At 38.9% G+C, this 9,904-nt stretch overlaps 1 pseudogene; it reads right to left on the reverse strand.

Annotated features, from left to right (window-relative positions):
• Positions 1-7,058: 7,058 nt before the first annotated feature.
• Positions 7,059-9,901, reverse strand: LOC112078839 (sterile alpha motif domain-containing protein 9-like; annotated as a pseudogene).
• Between the last annotated feature and the right edge of the window lie 3 nt (positions 9,902-9,904).

The following is a 9,904-nucleotide window of genomic DNA, read 5'->3' on the forward strand; positions in this document are numbered from 1 at the left end:
ACCATAATGTCCACATAATGACTAATGTTGTTAAAAACACTACAATCACATTTTTGTAACATTACTACCCTTAACTCCATCAAAGAAAATAATTGTAAGCCATAAACTTCATAGTTAAAAATTTAGACTTAGAGACAGGTCTATCCTTCTTGGGTTCCTTTAGTTATAAACTTCTCCGTAAATTATCAGCATTACAAATTGCCTTCAAATCAGTATGACCTATAATCTACCCCAACAGTTTATGTGTGCTTAATTATCTTACCCTTAGACACAGCAAAATGTATCTCGCCACCGAAAGCTAACAATTTTCCCCCCCAAAATTTTTCCTGTCAAAAAATTATTCGTATTTATATGACTGGTCTCTCTTATTCGATAAGCATGTCAAATGATCTTGGTATCATTACTAGACCAACGTCCAACACCATATGAATAGTGATTCACCTTAGACTGTGCCTGTTAACCCTCTAAATGTAATAATGTCATGTAATTAATGTAATGTCGCAAATATAGTCAACGTCTCAGCGTAAGGAATCAGTGATCCTTTAATCTAATCCATTTCAATCTGTTCATTAATTTTGTAAAAATATTAACCTGGTGTTTAACAAAGGGTAGAAACCTTCAAAAAGTTGGTGCTGTCACGCCCTGACATAGTTTGCTTTGTAGGTTTATATGTTGTTTGGTCAGGGTGGTATATGAGTGGGCATTCTATGTTGTAGGTCTAGTTTGTCTATTTCTATGGGTTTTTGGCCTGATATGGTGCTGCAATCAGAGCAGGGTTTGGTCGTTGTCCTCGGATTGGGAAGCCATATTTAGGGTAGCCTGTTTTGTCATTTGTGGGTTGTGGGTGATTGTCTATTGTGTAGTAGTTTGTGTCAGCCACTATTATGCGATAGCGTCTTGTTTGTTAATTTTTGTTGTTAGTTTGTTCATGGTTCTCTTTTCTAAATAAAATTCAAGATGAACACTTACCATGGCTGCATATTGGTCCTCCGATCCTTCCAACTACTCCTCCTCAGGATGAGGAGACGATAGCTGTGACAGGGTGCTGGTCTTATCAGCTTTAATAGTCAAGCCTATTCAATTCTACTTTAGCTTTACTGGACACTGTTCCACGTAATGGAAAGAATTTATAATTTTTAGAATACATGTAACTTCTTGCTAAATTTCACTGTGTGTACCTAAACTATAAACCAAACCAAACAATAATCAGAAACTTGTCAAAGAATGTTTCTCATACCTCTACTTCAAATTGTCCCACTGCCTGCTAGCATTCAATCACAGCTAATCGTTTTTACAAATCTCAAGGCTCATCCCTCTACTCATCAATGTAACCCTGTATTTGTATTACTAAAATAGCTGCATCATTACAAGTGCTATAGAAAAAACACTAATAACGTTACCCATTCCATACTGATCAAAACTGCCATTGAATGTTTACAGCTAATCCTTCTTATCAATGTTACACTATATTTTGTAATACCGAACCTCTGCTGGATATTCCCTTTCCTGCTTCACACTCAGTTAAGACGTCTGTTATTTTAAGATGGAACTTGTATGCCCAAGATGTAGAAATTATAATCAGCCAATTCTTAATCATCCAAACAATCAATGTGAAATTCTTACTTCCAATTGACTTACTCTCCTTTGTTCCTCACGTAGTCTACATATCTCTTCCATTTAAACTCAGAAATCCCTCTACCTCTGTCTTTGCCGTCTTAACCAGGTGAACAAATAAAGCATGTAGTAGCGTCTAAACAAACATTCAGGGAGGCAAGCTTTAAATTACTGGCTGTTATCTTCCTGCCCTTTTCGCAATTCCAATAAACCTATTTTTAAGAATAAAACGAAATAAGAGTCTCAAACTACTAGGTTTTTCGTGGAGTCGCGATTGTTCTCGAAACCCCAATATTTCTTGTTTTGTCCGGTTGTACTTTGACCATATTAATAATGTCCTTGGTGACCCTGCCGCTGACCACTACTGTTACCTAATGTGGCGATGTTGGCATACGAGTTTTTTCCTCTTTTTACGCTCAATAACAAATTTATAACATATTGTAATCATCACAAAACCCCCCCCAGGATAATAACCGGAGGTAAAGAAGGTTTCAAGTTGGAGTATTCGAGGATCTTCGGGTTTCAAACCACTTGACGCCACAGACGTCCAAAGTAAGTGTCATGATGTTGGAAAAATTGCGGCACGAACATTGCACAGGTTTATATTTTCAGCGATTGTGGCTTTCCAAAGCCTAATAAACGTGGAAAGTGGTGAGCAGCATTTTGTATTCCTAGTTGAATTAATTAGGAGAGCGTAAACAAAGGTACAGAACCTGTTTTTTTTATTTTTTTTTACATTTGAATTTCAATAGCTGCGCTTGGTCATGTACCCTACTTGACGTCAAACAAGGTTCAAAAAATGTCACTGACTGACGCCTTCTATATTTGCCACACGTTAGTGTTGTCACAACAAACAAAAACACAGGCGGGGAAGAAGCGGGCTTAGCGACTGGTTTTTAGATGGTTCAAAACCTGTCTATATTAAACAGGGGGAAACATAACCATTATCAAAATATTGCCTAATTTTAGTGGTCGGCTCACAACGGGGTGTTGTATGCCACACTGGGATCGCGCCTAACTGGATTGACTATGGTATAGATTGCATGTTTACATCTATCACAAATGTGCCAAAACTACCACCAGAGTACCCTGTCTTCTATCTAATTGCCTAACACGGTCCCCAAGTATCAGGAATAACAAAACACTTACAATAAACACCTAACAATAGTAACCGCAGGGCGTACCTGTTTACTCATTTATCAAAAGATTTGATCAATACATTACACGTATATATTTGAACTTCACCAAAGTCAGATGGCCCTCGCAAGGGCGTCACCTGCGCTATAGGTCCCCTGCGCTCTAAACATAAACCTCGCCAAAAATGTCATGGAAATTCACAGTACTGAGAGAGACTTGGTCATGTCTTTCAAACATCAGTGTTTATTTAATATCGTTATTATTGCAGTAATGAACCGTCAGCCCAACAGTTCTTGCTCAACTTATGCTCTAGTAAACCATACGGCCCAGATTATCTTCACCAGGTGCTAGAGGGTGGAGACCATAAAAAACATAGCATTATCGCAAGAGACAGAAAGTATCTTACTGTTGTTAAGGAGAAATAATTGTTACAGTATCCAACAAATAAGCGTGAATACATACTTTTTTTCTATCACACGTTATCCACAAGAACCGATATCTGGGTTTCATGAAGAAGAGGCCAAACTGCTCTTCCTAATCCACTATTCTGCTGATGAATACTTCATTTTCAGGCAACCCCTTCATGAAAGGGATCATCTAAGGGTTCAAAATAGTATTAGAAGTACTACTACAAGTGCCTGGCCCTGGATCACTGCCTGTCCTGGAATCGACATCTGCTGTCCTTAGGAAAGACAATACTTATACCTGCCAAGAGATAGAGTCTACGTTTGCTGTACATGGCCTTCAGGTTAGAGACCAGAAGAGGAAGCGAGCAGATCTCAACTCAGTCCTTTTTTTCTGGTGTCATATACAGTCATTACACTAAGCAAGACAAAGACCCAGCTGCTAATGCAGATGTTCCCTATGGGAGGCCACCCCTTAAGCCGACGGAACTGTGACAATTTTTTCAAATGATAAACTGCCTGGAGTGGGAGATCTTCATTCATCCATCAACTTTTGCGTTGAGGTCTCTAGGGCCTCGGCTCAGGAAGAGTGGAATGATCATGTTGTATAGAGTGCAACCATGCAACAATTTCCAAAAGATCTTTTAACTGATGTGATACAGTTCATATAAGGAAAATTAATTAATTTGGCCGCTAAATCCCGGCAATGCAATAGAGCTTCCACGATGTCCAGCTGGGCAGAGGCGCAGGTCTATCCCAGGCCCACCCACTTGGGAGCAAATCAATTCAGAATGAGTTTTTCGGCCACAAAAGGCTTGTATTACAGACAGAAATACTCCTCAGTTTCATCATCTGCCTGGGTGGCTGTCTCAGGACGATCCCTCAGGTGAGAAGAAGCCGGATGTGAGCGGTCCTGGGCGGGTGTGGTTCCACATTGCGTCTGTGGTTGTGCATACTGGCCAGAAATTCTCTTCAAACCACATTGGAGGTGGCTTATGGTAGAAATGTTAAATTAAAATTCTCTTGTCAACAGCTCTGGTTGGACATTCCGGCAGTCAGCGACGCTCCCTCAAAACTTGAGACATCTGTGCCATTGGTTGTTGTGCCAAACTACACATTTTGGAGTGGCCTTTTTTATTGCCCCCCAGCACAAGCGTGCACCTGTATAATAATCATGATCTTTTAATCAGCTTCTTGGATATGCCAACCTAGGTCAGGTAGGATGGATTATATTTTGCTAAGGAGAAAATTGGCTCACTTAACCAGTGATGTAAAAAAATGTGAGCACAGAAATTTGAAGAGGAATAGAGCTTTTAGTGCGTATCGGAAATTCCTTGTGATCTTGTTATTTACGAGCTCACAAAACATTGGCAACACCGTTACATTGTTGCATTTTATATTTTTGTTCGGTGTACATCATTGGAGAGGAAAAGTTTGCAACGCTCCGCTATCACTATTAAAGAATTCATCGTTTTATTAGACAAGTTTAAAAGATTGACTTTTCAGCCTTCAATGGCCCTTCTTCAGAAGTATAATCACGAACGGGAATGGGGCAGTTCATATAGGGCAGTAAGGAAGACCAAACTAGTGAGAACTCTCTTCAGCTGGTCGTGTAATGAGAGACAGTGTGGTAAGACCTACAGGTTGTTACTCAGGGTGTGGTGTGCTGTTCAATGTCGGCCACCTAGTGAATGAAAAAGCAGAAGTTAAAACCTGCAAACAAACTGGAAAACTGGACAAGCTTTTTTTCAACTAGCAGTAGCTGCAAACTGATATACAACCATATTACTATATAATATATGTTGGTTATTGCAAGTAAACACAGGGCTGAGCAAAAACTAGGGATAACAACAACAAAAACATGCAAACACTTAGGCAATGGGGACAGAGACCATGTTTTTTCTCCACAATATGTCTGCACAGTATTTCCATCTGAGACATTCTGTAAAGTCGAAACTCGCCCAGATTGATTCCATGACGGACATTGCAGACATTAATCATCTATGTAACTAGTTTTGTATTCTGAACATAAATGTTAGATTATAATATAGCCGTTACCACAACAGATTGTCATAATCAATCATTCCCGTTTACTAACAGCAAGTTGGTGGCATAATAAGAAGAACATTTTATCCATAAACCTTACTGAGCCTTGTGATGAGACCTCTCTACCAGGATGAGGAATGTCTTCCACTTACTCTAGTGGGAATCATTTACTTATTAAGAGTTTGAAGCAGCTTTTAGAAGTCTTTCTCCATAACAAAGGTCCCCGAAAATGCTGAAGGTCAAAGGTGAACACGTGCCGCTTCACTATGTAGTGATCTGTGACTGTTACTGCACATCTGACAACAATGCAGTGGATTGTAAATGTTAGCATTGGGTCATATCAATTGTGAAATACAGTTGACTCCTGACAAAATGTTCATTGTTTTCAACTGCATGCCGTTTTTTATTTAAACAGGGAGTCACATTGAAGATTAAAATATATTTTACAGAGAGAGCCTTGTACACATTACAATAAAACGAATATTAAAACAATATACACGTGTATAAAACAATCAAATTCAGCACCAATAAATAAAAACATCTAATAAAGCATCACAATTCAATTACATAGAGGATCCTCAATCAATGCAATTACATAGAGATCCTCAATCAATGCAATTACATAGAGATCCTCAATCAATGCAAGATACATTAGAGATCCTCAATCAATGCAATGACATAGAGGAACCTCAATCAATGCAAACATAGAGATCCTCAATCAATGCAATTACATAGAGATCCTCAATAATGCAATTACATACGAGATCCTCAATCAATTGCAATTACATGAGATCCTCAATCAATGCAATGTGTGCAATTACAGTAAATTAATGTAGGACAAAAAAAACACGACACACTTGGTGCTGCAGCTGATTGAAATTACAAAGATGTTGCCTTAATAATGCACAAACGATTGGTTCATAACATCTACTATCATTCAGATCTGATTGTGTGCATACATTCTACTATATTTGATGCTGATGTCATACATCTGACTATAATTTGATCGACTGGTCATACATCTACTATATTCGGATCTGATTGGTCATACATCTACTATATTTGATCTGATTGGTCATACATTTACTATATTTGATCTGATTGGTCATACATTTACTATATTGATCTGATTGGTCATACATTTACTATATTTGATCTGATTGGTCATACATCTACTATATTTGATCTGACTGGCATACATCTACTATATTCATCTGATTGGTCATACATCTACTATATTTGAATCTGATTGGTCATACATCTACTATATTTGATCTGATTGGTCATACATCTACTATATTTGATCTGATTGGTCATACATTCTATATTTGATCTGATTGGTCATACATCTACTATATTTGATCTTGCAGGCCTCATATTTGAGGAAAAAATTATTTGACTACTATTGAAGACTACACTTGAGTTTACAACAAGAGGGTAAAAATATCCAGATATGATTCTATGACGAGATGCTCACTTATGTGTTGTTGATGTCGTGGATACACCTTGGCTTCATGCCATTTTTGTTCCTCAGAGAAAGGAATGGGACATCTAGTTGATGTTGACCACTAGAAAGTTATGTTGACAACCCAGAGTTCATTTCAGTAGACTTTACAACAATGGACACTGATCCATCACAGATCTAAGTGTTTAGAAGCATTGCACTTAGGCCTACATACCTGCTTGTGGGTAGTTTGAACTCAACTGTTTTTATTATGTGGTCCTATGGATTCATGGGACTACCATTAAAATGTTGATTTTGTATTTTTTCTATGTGTGAATTTCATGGTACTATTTTAGCATTGTTCACACATTTGCCAAAAGAAACAGTCACACAATAACCATTCAAAACAAACAAAAAGTTAAGGTAACTTTCTTAGGTGTAACTCCATTTTTGAACTAGTCATTRTTCATACAAAAAGACAATATTAAAACTGGTTAGAAAAAAATACATAAAATGTATGTGAAAATCCTATATAAAGGGCCATTTCACTGGGAAAACTATAAATAAAATGAATGAGAGAAGTACAAAGTAGTTTGGTTATCAAATACCACATTTTGGGCACAATACATTATATAATATTACACAGGCTTCCTGCATAAGACAAGATTTAATATTTAAAAAAAATACAGTATTCAAGAATGAAACAAAAACAGATCATGACTGCATAACTTGACAACACATTCCTTAATATTTTCAATCCACATAATGGTTAAAAACTTGCAACAAAGCATTCAAACAGAAATAACTTTCCACTTACGATATGCAAAATATCCATACAATTGCCTTGTTATTCTTTTTTTTTACAGGCAGAATTTAATTCAGTCTTAAGAAACTAAACTGAATTTTGTACACACACACACTCTGTCTTCCTCTGACAATGCGCTCTAAAACATGCTCATTCATTGGTATGTTGGTCCAAAATGTTCAGGAGATATTCCACAGACTCCTTTTCTGGCAGGATTTGTCTAAGTGGAGACCCTACTTTTTCACAGTGACGTTGTACGCAACAGGTCCTCTAAATGTGAACCCCAAGTAGAATGTGATGTTTTCATTYCCATAGGGCACGGAGGCTGCTTTCAGATGAGGAATAGTGAACTTTRTCTCTTTTGGGCCCTCAAGGTACACTATCCCATCTTCTGTCCACCCAGACACAGTCCTGAGCAGTTTTGCCATCTCTGGCATTTTCCACACCTCCCCACTGAACCACTTCATTCTCTTTTCTGAGATGGAGAGGACCTTCGTAATCGTTTCAACCTTGCTTTTGTGAACAATCTTGTCCCACCCACTTCCATTACTTAGGAAAAAGTGGGTGTAAATCCTTTTCTTCCTTTGTGGTATATCCTTCATTTTTGGTCCAGTAGCTCTTTTGAGGTACTCAAACAGCTGATAGAACAATGTTGGTATTTGGTCTCATTTTCAGGGTCTGCGTCATGATCTTCTGGCCAGAAGAGCAAGATGAGCAGGAAAGAGAGCACTGGACAGGCACTTCCGTTTCTCTGTTGGGAACTGCTGACTGAGTTTCTGAAGGTCTTTCAGAGCAGCCAACTTTGGAGAGTTGGTTGTAAGGCAACTCAGAGCAATATGAGCTTGCTATGTAATTGACGAGATCATTTGGATCCAGCCTGGCCATCAGAGGGTTGCTTGGGGTAGAGAGATATGATATTTCTCTAGGGACTTTGACTTGGTCTTTTTCTTTCTTGGTCAGTCAGTAGGGAGAAGATTGAAGTTATATTCCCCACCAAGCTGGTAAATGATCATGCGTTTCATGAAGGAGTTAAACTGCCAGGGTTCGACTGGCAACAGCTTTGGGGCAATGCTGAGAGAGTAACCACTGAAATATTTACCATACTCAGAGGATTTTCTTACCAAACCATTGTCATTGTGATGGCTTATGTCATCTATAGGCTTTGCAATTTGTCTCCTCCTCATCTGCACTGATGTCTGTCTGGAAGTAACTCAGGTCCTCCGAGATCCACTCCAGGGCATCATGCAGTGTCATTTGAAGGCCTTTCAAATTGATGTGAAAATTCTCCCAGGGCTYCTTCASTTCCTCAGGAATGTAATCAGTGAGAAGGTACTTCATACATTCTGAATGGCCATTCGTTTTGCTTGAGAAAAYACGCAATGAGAATACGAGCTTCARCAGACTGCAGCCAACTTCAACTGCAGCAAAAAAGCCACTGTTGTTCATGTTTTCAAGGTCCGAGAGAGCAGATTTCTCACATTCTCTGAAACACTCCATTGCTTTCAGCGCAGTTTCAACAGCGTCTGCTGTATTTTCTGCCGTTTTTGGTACTTTCTCAATTGCTTTACACTTGGCGTTGAACCATCTTCTGTATACCTGGCCTTTCGTGTCAAGAATGTAAGAGTTGTTAGGCATTTGTTTTGCTGCTATCTCYGCCCAATCCTTTGCCTCTTCAAACTTCTCATGGGAGTAATTCAGGCGAGCAAGTTGCTGAGCAAAGAATGCATCTTTGTTGAAGCGTTTGTATGCCTCCTTGAGGAGCTCGATTGCCTTGTCAGGGGTTTCCTTTTCACTCACATGTTCAATGAGAGGAGAGAAAAAGCTGTTTGATTCATCACCTTTACTTACTCTGCAACGTCTCATGAACAGGGCTCGCAAAAACTTACCATAATCTTCTTTTCCAAATCTGTGCTCAAAAAGCACATCCTCGTGGAGAAGATCCATGGCCAACCCACTTTGCTGCTTTTGGTCACCAAGGAGCTGCTGAAGGATTTCCTTTGCAACAAGTGGATGAATGATTCGAACTGATTCAATGTGCGTCTTGTCATCTCTCAGATGTATAAAGACAAGTTTGGCCTGCTCACTCAGTGATCTCTCAAAAGCATGCTGGCGGAATCGATCCATATGAATGGTAAATACTAGCAGAGCTTCGCAATGGGACTGGGAAATGAATGAGTTCTGAACATAAGTGTTGAGCAATGCCACATACCGAATGAGCYGAGTGACAACCGCTTCATGATCAATGTCTTGGAGCAGATGTTTCACAAATTGCGCAACATACTCAACAATCTTCTGGTGTTCAAATTCTTCACTCATCAAGACGAATGTCAAGATGAATTCTGGCTGGTACTGTTCTTCAAGCTTCTGCCGTTTCCCAGCAAACTGTCTCTTCTCTTCTTTTGATAGTTTGTGAGTGACAGCTACATTCTGCAATGGTGAGTCCTTGCACATCTT

The sequence above is a fragment of the Salvelinus sp. IW2-2015 genome, unplaced genomic scaffold (genome assembly GCF_002910315.2).
Source record: "Salvelinus sp. IW2-2015 unplaced genomic scaffold, ASM291031v2 Un_scaffold6369, whole genome shotgun sequence".
Classification (NCBI taxonomy): Eukaryota; Metazoa; Chordata; class Actinopteri; order Salmoniformes; family Salmonidae; genus Salvelinus; species Salvelinus sp. IW2-2015.